Genomic DNA, 10,476 nt, shown 5'->3' with positions numbered 1-10,476 from the left:
AAACAGAATACAACAAGTCATCAAGAAGATTATACATCACAAGCAAGTGGGATTCATCCCAGGAATGCAGGGATGGTCCAATATATGGATATCAATTAATGTAATACACCATGTCAATAGAGCCAAGGACAAAAATCACATGATCATCTCCATTGATGCAGAAAAAGCCTTTGATAAAGTCCAACACTCATTCATGATGAAAACTCTACAGAAAATAGGAATAGATGGCCTTTACCTAAACTGATCAAAGCCATCTATGATAAACCAACAGCTAACATCATACTAAATGGTCAAAAATTGAAAACTTTCATTTTAAAATCAGGAACAAGACAAGGATGTCTACCGTCACCACTCCTATTCAATATAGTTCTGGAAATATTAGCTAGAGCAATTAGACAAGAGAGAGAAATAAAAGGAATAAGGATAGGAATGGAAGAAGTGAAATTATCAGTATTCATAGATGACATGATACTCTATACAGAAGATCCCAAAAACTCCACCAAAAGGCTCATAGATTTATTTGTTTATTTATTTTTGTTTTGTTTTTGTTTTTTTTTCTGGTACCAGGAATCAAACTCACGACCTTGTGCTTGTCAGGCAGGCTCTGTGCTGCTGAGCTAAATCCCCAGCCCCAGGCTCATGGATTTAATAACCAAATTCAGTAGCGTAGCTGGATATAAAGTTAACACTAAAAAATCAATAGCATTCCAGTACGCAAGTAGCAAACAGACTGAGAGAGAAATTAGAGAAACCACACCTTTCACATTAGCATCTAAAAAGATGAAATGCTTAGGAATCAATCTAACAAAAGAAGTAAAAGATCTATACAGTGAAAATTATAGTACTCTGAAAAAAGAGATCGAAGAGGATATCAGAAAATGGAAAGATATTCCTTGCTCATGCATAGGAAGAACCAACATTGTGAAAATGACCATATTCCCAAAGTTGTTGTGCAGATTCAACCCAATCCCAATTAAAATACCATCAGTATACCTCACAGATCTAGAGAAAACATTCCTAAAGTTCATCTGGAGCCAGAAGAGGCCTAGAATAGCAAAAGCAAATCTTGGGAAACAAAGGAAAGGCAGGAGGCATCACAATTCCTGACTTAGAATTATATAACAAAGCTACTGTGATAATATCAGCATGGCATTGGCACAAAAATAGACCTGAAGATCAATGGAACAGACTAGAAGACACAGATACAGCTACAAACACACTCAGTCACCTTATCTTCAACAAAGGGGCCAAACACGTTCAATGAAAGGAAGGTAGCCTCTTTAATAAATAGTGCTGGAAAAATTGGCTTTCCACATGCCAAAGACTAAAACTAGACCCATGTCTTTCACCATGCACTAAATTAAAGTCAAAATGGATCAAAGATCTAAATATTAAAACAGAAACACTAAATTTATTGGAAGAGAAAGAAGGTAAAAATCTTGATGACATTGGGGTTGGAAGAGAGTTCATGAACAAAAACCAACATCATGTCTTTTGAGAAATGCAAATTAAGACAGCACAGAGATTCCATCTCACTCCGGAAAGAATGGCTATCATCAAGAAATCAACCAATAACAAATGCTGGAGAGGCTGTGGGGAGAAAGGAACCCTGCTTCACTGCTGGTGGGAGTGTAGATTGGTGAAACCACTGTGGAAATCAGTTTGGAGATTCCTCACAAAACTAGGATTGGAAGTCCCATTTAACCCATCTATTCCCCTTATGGGTATTTTCCCAATTAACGACATCATACCACAGCAATGTATGTGCACCCATGTTTATAGCAGCACAATTTGTTTTTATTTTTTATTTTTTTGTGGTTTTTCTCCGGTACCGGGAACCGAACTCATGACCTTGCGCTTGCCAGGCAGGCGCTTTTGCCGCTGAGCTAAATCCCCAGCCCCTATAGCAGCACAATTTGTTATAGCTAAATCTTGGAAACAACCCAAATGCCCATCCACTAAGGATGGATAAAAAAGATGTGGTTTTTTTATACAATGGAGTACTACTCAGCTATTAAAAAAGATAAACTCTAGGCTTTTGTAGGTAAATGGATGCAACTAGAGACCATACTCATAAGTGAAATAAATCAGATCCACACATGTAAACATCATATTGTCTTTTTGGTGTAGGAACCTGAAAGACTAGGTAAAACTCAAAACGTACAATAGATGATAAGAAAGGGAAAGAAACTGCTCAAAGGAAGGAACAACTGGGATGAGGGAAAGAAGAAAAAAGAAAGAGGAAAGGCAAAATATAAATATATATATGAATAGCTGCGATGACTGTATTGTTGATGTCTGATGGTGTATTGAAATGAACAGTTAATGCTTACAATTTTTTATGTTCTGGTCAACTTTGCATGCTTGTGTGTGGTGGTCTGAGCAACTGATATGAAAGTAGCAATATGCAATGAATTACAAGGTGAACTCCTACCATCTTGTCTAGTGAAACTCTGTATTATCAAAGAATTAGTTTTTTATTCTCTTTAATGGTTTGAGCAATCTTTCATTCTTACATCTGGTAATCTGAGCAATGTATTTGAGGATAGCGATATGTAATGTAACAACCACTGTTGATTTGTATTATTTTGTCTTGAGACCCTGTATCACTTTGAATGTTCTTTGATTTGTTTATGTTTGTGATACTGGTATGCTGCTACTGTTCTATTTTTTCATTTGTTTGTTTCTCATTTACTACTCTCTCTACAATAAAAAAAAATTTTAAAAATTAACAACAGTGAAGACAAAATCAAAACAACACAAAAACCACAAAAACGATGCAGGACCTCAAAACAAAATGATAGGAATTAACAGTGGTTGTGACATTACATGCTGTTATCTTCAATGAAGTTGCTCTGTCCACCAGACATAAGATGTAAGATTGACCAAACAATCAAAGACTGTAATAATAAAAAAAATTGCAAATGATGTAGAGCTTCATCATACAAGGTGGTAGGAGTTCAACAATGGTTCTTATACTGCGTATTGATGTTTTCAGATCATTCTGATTACCGAATTCAAGCTTGCAAAATTGGTCAAGAGAAAAGAAAATTTTAAGCAATGACTGTTCCTTTCAATAAAGCACAGACTTCAGCAATACACCTATTCCAGGTATCCTTAGATATACATATGAATTTTGTTTTTCATTAAAAAACCCCAAAATAACAAAAAAAAGGCATAAACAAAACAGCATAGAGAGCTATAAAAATGATACAGAATTTCAAAACATGGTGATAGGATATTAACAATGGTTGTTATATTACATGTCATCTTCAAAGTGGTTGCACATATAACAAGATATAGGCATGCAAGATTGATCAAACAATTACACATTAACAGTTCCTTTCAATAAACCAACAGATATTAGTATAATTATCCTAGCTATCCTGTGTATCTATATATACATATTTTTTTCCTCTTCTTTCTTTTTCCTTTCTCCTTCATCCCAGTTGTTCCTTCCTATTTGAGCAGTTTCTTTTCCCTTTCACAATATCTATTGTACCTTTCAGATTTTATTTACTCTTTCAGGTTCTTATAGGAGGGAGGAAATTTGATGTTTACACATGTGGATCTGATTTATTTCACTAATGAATATGGTCTCTAGTTGCAGCCATTTACCTATAAAAACCTCTAGTTTATCTTTCTTTATAGCTGAGTAACACTCCATTGAATAAAAATAGCACATCTTTTTTATCCATTCCTCAGTTGATGGACATTTGAGTTGTTTCCAAGATTTAGCTATTACAAATCATGGTGCTATAAACATGGGTACACATATATCCCTGTGGTATGATATTTTCTGTTCTGGAAAATTACCCAGGAGGGGAATAGCTGGTTTGAATGGGATCTCTAATCCTAGTTTACTGAGGAATCTCCAGACTGATCTCCACAGTGGTTGCACCAGTCTACACTCTCACCAACAGTGGAGAAGAATTCTTTTCCCCCACAGCCCCTCTAGCATTTGTTATGGATTGATTTCTTGATGATAACCGTTCTTTCTGGGGTGAGATGACATCTCAGTGTTGTTTTAATTTGCATTTCTTGAATGGCTAATGACATTGAACCTTTTTTCATGCATTTATTTGCCATTTGTATTTTTTCATGTGAGAAGTGTGTATTCATGTCAGATGCCCATTTTTGTATTGGGTCTTTGAATTTTGGGGGCCTGATTTTTTACAATTCTTTGTATGTTCTAAACAGGAATTGTTTGTCTGAGGGACAGTTGGCTAAAATTTTTTCCCAATTTGTGGATTTTCTTTTCATCCTGTTGGTGATTTCTTTTGATGTCCAGCACCACTTATTATTAAAGAGGCTAATTTTCTTTCTTCCAGTGAATGTATTTGGCAGCTTTGTCAAAGATAAAGTGGCTGAGTATGTGTGAAGTTGTTTCTGCATCTTCTTATCTGTTTCATTGATCCGCAGGTTTCTTTTGTGCTTGTGCTGTGCTTTTTTTTTTTTTTAAATCACAGTAGCTTTGTAGTATAATTTCAAGTCTGGGATTGTGATGCCCCTTACCTTGCCTTTGTGGTCCAGAATTACTTTTGCTATTCTAGGTCTCTTCTGTTTCCAAATGAATTTTAAGATTGTTTTCTCTAATTCTGTGAGATCTGCTACTGGAATTTTGATTGGAATTGCATGAAATCTGTATAACAATTTTGAAAGGATGGCCATTTTCACTACGGTTCTTCCTACACAAGAGCAAGGGATATCATTCCATTTTCTGATATCTTCTTTTTTATCTCCCCCTTCAGAGTACTGTAGTTTTCAATGTAGAGGTCTTTTACTTCCTTCATTAGATTGATTCCTACGTGTTTCAATTTTGGGATGCTATTGTGAAAGATGTTTCCCTAGTTTCTCTCTCAACAAGTTTGTTATTTGGGTAGGCAGGTTTGTTATTTGTCACTTGTAGGAAGGTTGTTGATTTCTGAGGGTCGACTTTGCATCTAACTGTGCTAACAAAATTGCTTATTAAATCTTGAGGTATTTTGGTGGAGTTTGGGGGGCTTCTATGTAATAAGACTAATAACCCACATTGCTTTGTAGTTTAAAACAAACGGGATTTTCTCAGGGTCATTGCTGCTGGCCCACACCATCATTTATCCCTGAGACTCTTGACCCTCCTGGGCTTTTCTTCTGTTTGTTGAGCTAGATCACCTTCCCTATGAACCAGGATTAGATTTTCCTCTCCCCTATATTTTTCCTCCAGTTTGTCTGTGATTCTTAGTTTTTCTGTTGGCTCTTTTCTTAATTCCCTGCATTTTTATTTCTTTTTTCTTTGCTAAGTTCATGTTTTCCAGGGTACACGAGTCCAGGTTCTGGAATGACTGCAATAGGCTGCCAAATTTCCTACCACCATCTTTCTTCTTCTTTGGGTTATTTCTTATGGGTGATTTTTTTTTTTTAGTGTTTCAGTCTCCTTGTTAGTGGTCATTTGAGGTTTTTAAAAAATTTCTTCAAGCTTCAGTTCTGATAGGTTAAATACATCTAGGAATTTATCCATTTCTTCTATTTTATCCTATTAGTATGACTCTTCATTGCATATGTTTAAAATCTTTAGTATGTCTGTGTTATCAGTAGTGTTCCTCTGATGGATTGAACTCAGGGCCTTGTGCGTGCTAGGCAAGCACTCTACCACTGAGCCACATCCCCAGCCCCATACTTTAGATCTTTATTGCTTGCTTGCTTCTGTTAATTCTGAGATTGGTTTATCCTTTAGGAGAATGGCTTATACTTTAAAGTTTTGATTTAAGACATTTTTTCTTCCTCTTCCTCCTCCTCACTCTTCTTCCCCTTCCCTTTCTCCTTCTCTTCCTGTTTTTTTTTTTTTTTTTGTCACTTTGAGACAAGGTCTCTCTGTACAGTTCAGACTATCCTTGAGCTCACCATGAAGCTCAGGTTGCCCTTGAACTCAGTGGTCCTCCTACTTCAGCCTCCAAGTGCTGGGATTACAAGATGCACCCTCACACCTGGCCATAATTTTTATTTTTAGCAGTGTTTTTTTTTTTTTTTTTTTTTTTTTTTGGTACTGGACTTGAACTAAAGACCTCATGCTGGCCAGGCAGGCACTGTACTGCTGAGCTATAGCCCCATCCCATAATTCTTATTTTTGAGGTGGGTATTTATATCTACAAACTGTCATCTTAGAACTGTTATTTCTTGTAAATATTGGTGTCTTATGCTTCTATTTTAATTTGTCTTATGACACTTTTGAATTTTCCCTTTAACTGTTTTTCATGGGTCATTGATTGGTCAGAATCCTATCATTTAGATTTTATAGCTATGTGAATTAACTGGAATTTATCCTCTCATTCATTTGTAGGTTTATATGACTGTAATCACAATAGGTAATAGATACTCTTTCAACTGTTTATATTTTCTGAGGGTTTCATTGTCTCCCACTATGTGACCTATCCTGCATAATGTTCCAGCAGCTCTTGAGAGAAGTGTCTATTCTACTGCTGTGGAATGGAATATTCCATGTATATCTGGCCCATTTGATCTAAAGGGTATTTTAAGTATTATATTTCCATATTCATTTTCTGTTGTGATCATTGTTCATAGTTGGGTGTTGAAGTCCTCTGCTATGTATTTTGTTTTGTGCTCTCTGTCTTTTTGACCATTTTATATTGTTTTATATATTTAGGTGCTTTCCACTGGGTGTATGTATCTTTTAGTTAATACTCTAGATGAATCAAATCCTTTATTCTTTTTTTATATATCCTTTATTCTTATATATTTCTTTGTTGTCTTTTTGTACACTTACTGAACTAAAATAGAAGGAAGAATCAATAGACATACAAGCTTTGCATTTTTTTGGTTTGCATTGCACAGAAAAGACCTTCTCTCATTCTGTCTCTGTGTACCCTTAAAAGTGAGATGAGCATCTTGTAACAAGCGTATCATTTGGTCTTTTAAAAACATCTATTCAGCCCTACTCTCTTTTTATTACAGAATTCACACTGCTTGTATTCAAAGTGATTATTGGTCAGTAAGGACATATAATTTCCATTACAATGTTTAATACACTTTATAAAATATATATCTACGTTTATCTATATAGATAGATAGATATCTTGCTTTTTTCTTGTTTTGCCTCTGTCTTCTTTCATAGCTTATTTTATGGAGTGGTCTGCTTGGAATTTTTTGTATTACTGTTTTTGCCATCTAGTAACGATGCTTGCCTCGAGGTTACCAGCAGACTAACGTGGAACATCTTATAGTTACCAGAGTCTATTTCAAGTTGATATTTACTAGAGTTTGATTTGATACAAGAAGCTTTACTCTTACTCATATGGTTTATGCTTAATATAATACCTGCATGCATCCACAATTTACTTCTGCTGTAGTTGTCATAAATATTTTCCCTTAGATTTACATTCTAGAGATGAAAATTTCTCAGACACTATGATTGCAGCCCTAAAGTGCTCTGTGTCTGACTCTGCTTTGCGGATTCAAACGTCTCACATTATTAATCAGTCATTCTTGATTGCAGAGTAAAGACCTTCCATTAGCAATGCCTGAAGGCGGGTCTGGTGGTGATTTCCTAGGGTTTCGTCTCTCTGGAGAAGTTATTTGTTCCTTGTTTCTGTAAGTCTGCCTTGCTTCATAAAACGTTGTTTCACGATGTTCTTTTTCAGCAGCCTGAATGTACGTTCCCACTCGCTTGTAGCATGCAAAGGTTCTGCTGAGCAATCTTGAAAATTAACGATTGCATTCTTTCATATGTGATGAGATTCTTCTATTTGCTATCAGAATTTTTTCCATCCAAATATTAACCAGGCCCGACTCAACTTAGCTTCCGAGATTTGATGAGATCGGGCACTTTCAGGGTGGTATGGCCTTAGACGCTATCAGAATTTTTCCTTTCCCTTAATTTCTTCGTTATGTGGTGTAGGAATCAAAGCTAGTGCTTCATGTATGCTTCAAGCCCTCTACACCAAAGGTACAAGCCTACTCCCTCTCTGACCTTTTTTCTCTAATCAGGGCAGTTTTCAGCCATTATTTCTTTAATCATGGTCTCTGGCCACACAACTGTTTTCCTCTTTATTCTACAGCTTCTATAATGGAAGAGATTTTCAGTGTGGTGTCCCACAGGTCTTGCAGGATTTCTTCATTCCTTAGTGCTTCATCTTTTTTTTTTTTTTTTTTTTGGTTTTTCTCCGGTACCAGGAACCGAACTCACGACCTTATGCTTGCCAGGCAGGTGCTTTTTGCCGCTGAGCTAAATCCCCAGCTCCTGCTTCATCTTTTGTCTTTTACCTTTCTGACTGATTATGTTCAATCTTTCAGCAGACTGATGTTTTCTTCTGTTTTAATCTTCATTTTGGAAGCTCTCATTGTTTCTCTTAACTTCAGTTCTGCCGTCTTCCTGCTCTAAGACTTCTCTCTGGTTTTCTTTTCTTCTATGTATTTCTTTGTTCAATGGGCTTCCCTTTTCAAGTGTTTTGGAATTTCATTAACATTTATACCTATATACATCTTTGTAACTCCCTGACCTTTCTGAGCATCATTCTGCATTCTTTGTCCTTCATTTTACCCATCTTGTTTTCTTTGGTATCAGTTAACGTAACTTTAATATCTTTTGGAGTCATCATGTTTTCCTTATTCTTCATAATTCTTGTGTGTTTATTTAGTGGTATGAATTTGAGGGGATAGCTCCCTGTTGTGGCCTTTACTGATTTTTTTAAGGGATAGATGTTCATTTACTATTTAGACAATCTTGTATTCGGTGGATATCTGATATAAAAGCACTGATGGTGCTCAAAGGGAAGGAACAACTGGGATGAGGGAAAGGAAAAAAGAAAGAAAGAAGGAAGGAAACATATATATGGATAGCTGGGATAATTGTACTGCTGATGGCTATCCGTTTATTGAAAGGAACAGTTAATGTTTAAATTTTTTTGACCAATTTTGCATGCTTATATCTGGTAATCTGTACAAACAATTTGAAGACAACACTATGCAATATAACAACCATTGGCGAGTTCTTGCCATCTTGTTTAGTGAAGTTCTGTGAATTTTTCTAATTTTTTAATTATTTTTATTCTCTTTAATGGTTTGATCAATCTTGCATTCTTACCTCTAATAATCTGAGCGACTTCGTTGAAGACAACAATACATAATATAACAACCACTGTTAATTCCTATCATTTTGTTTGAAACCCTGTATCATTTTTATTTCTTATCTATGTTGTTATTTTATTATTCTTTGTTTTATTCTCTTTAGAATAAAAAAGCCAAAGGAAAAAAAAAAGCAGTGATAGTCACAGGCAGAAGTTGCCCTGAGACTAAAGTGAGATAGACAGAAATAGAATTACATAGAATGTAATTTTACTAGAGATTTAGGGATTGAATTATGGTCAAAGGCAGAAGCAGTAAAAGTGGATTCTTGCAACTTTGTTCAGAGGGAGGATGTTTATTCAGCGGACTCAGCTGACTCCTTCCCCACCTGAATGTACAGATCTGGGTTGCGCTAAGATCACAGACGTTAGGCACCTTCCCGTCACAAGTGGTACAGCACGTGGCGCGCGATCCTACCCTAACGCATGTGTTTTATTGTGCTTTGCTGGGAAGCTATGCAGAGAGCGTGGGCCAGGGCTACTCCGGGGCACCATGGCAGTTACCAGTGAAGATGGCTGCAGTGAGGTTCAACTGCATGCCTGCGCTGTGATTCAGGAAGGGCAAGCTCCTCACCACCCCAGGGAGGCAGAGCTTCTTGTGAGCTCTCCCGGTGGCTGGGCCAGTGCCTGTAATCTTAAAGGTCAGGTGTGGAAGCTGCCCGGGGTCTACTGCCTGGGAAAACAATTCTGCAACCATCCAGCAGGTGGAGCTGCTGGCTCAGTATGTCCGTGGTTAGGTGAGGCTCAGCACAGGTTGTGTAACCTGGCCAGGCCACTCTGCTGTCTGGAATCTGTAGTTGACAGCAGTGTAGTTTGGGCCCTGAGGTTAAGAAAAATGTAACCCGAGACTACAGTCCTTAGAAAAGCATAATTCTGGAGTGCCTGTGGGTTGTACAGAAGTGGGAGTCTCTCTGTGATCACCGGCCCTGGTTTTACTGAGTAGGGCTGCTCTTGGAACACTTGTGTGATGCCACTGTAATTCCTTAGATTTTCCGAGATGCAGGGAAGCATCAGTTTTCCCTAGGCTGTATCACTGAAGTTGGCCTTGACCCTGAATCAGGAAAGAAATAGACGAGGGGCAAAACTAGGCGGAGAGCAGCACCTTGCCCCTTGTGTACCAGCTCAGCCGTAGAGTTCATCTGTGAAGTTGGCAGCTATGTGTAAGGAGTGCTCTCCCCTGAGAGCAGCACTGAGATCTCACAGGGCCTGCACGCTGTCACTGTCATGCTTGGTTCTTTTCTTTGTTTCTGTCTGACTTTCTGTGTCTACTTGTGCATTTCCCACTGGTGTTCTAGGTGAGCTGATACAGGAGTGGTCCTCTGGGAGCATCTTGGAAGTAGCAGGACAGCGGGCTGAA

Source organism: Chinchilla lanigera, unplaced genomic scaffold (genome assembly GCF_000276665.1).
Source record: "Chinchilla lanigera isolate Chin_1 unplaced genomic scaffold, ChiLan1.0 scaffold00052, whole genome shotgun sequence".
Taxonomy (NCBI): domain Eukaryota; kingdom Metazoa; phylum Chordata; class Mammalia; order Rodentia; family Chinchillidae; genus Chinchilla; species Chinchilla lanigera.
The sequence above is the reverse complement of the archived record's forward strand: the minus strand, read 5'-3'. Positions refer to the sequence as shown.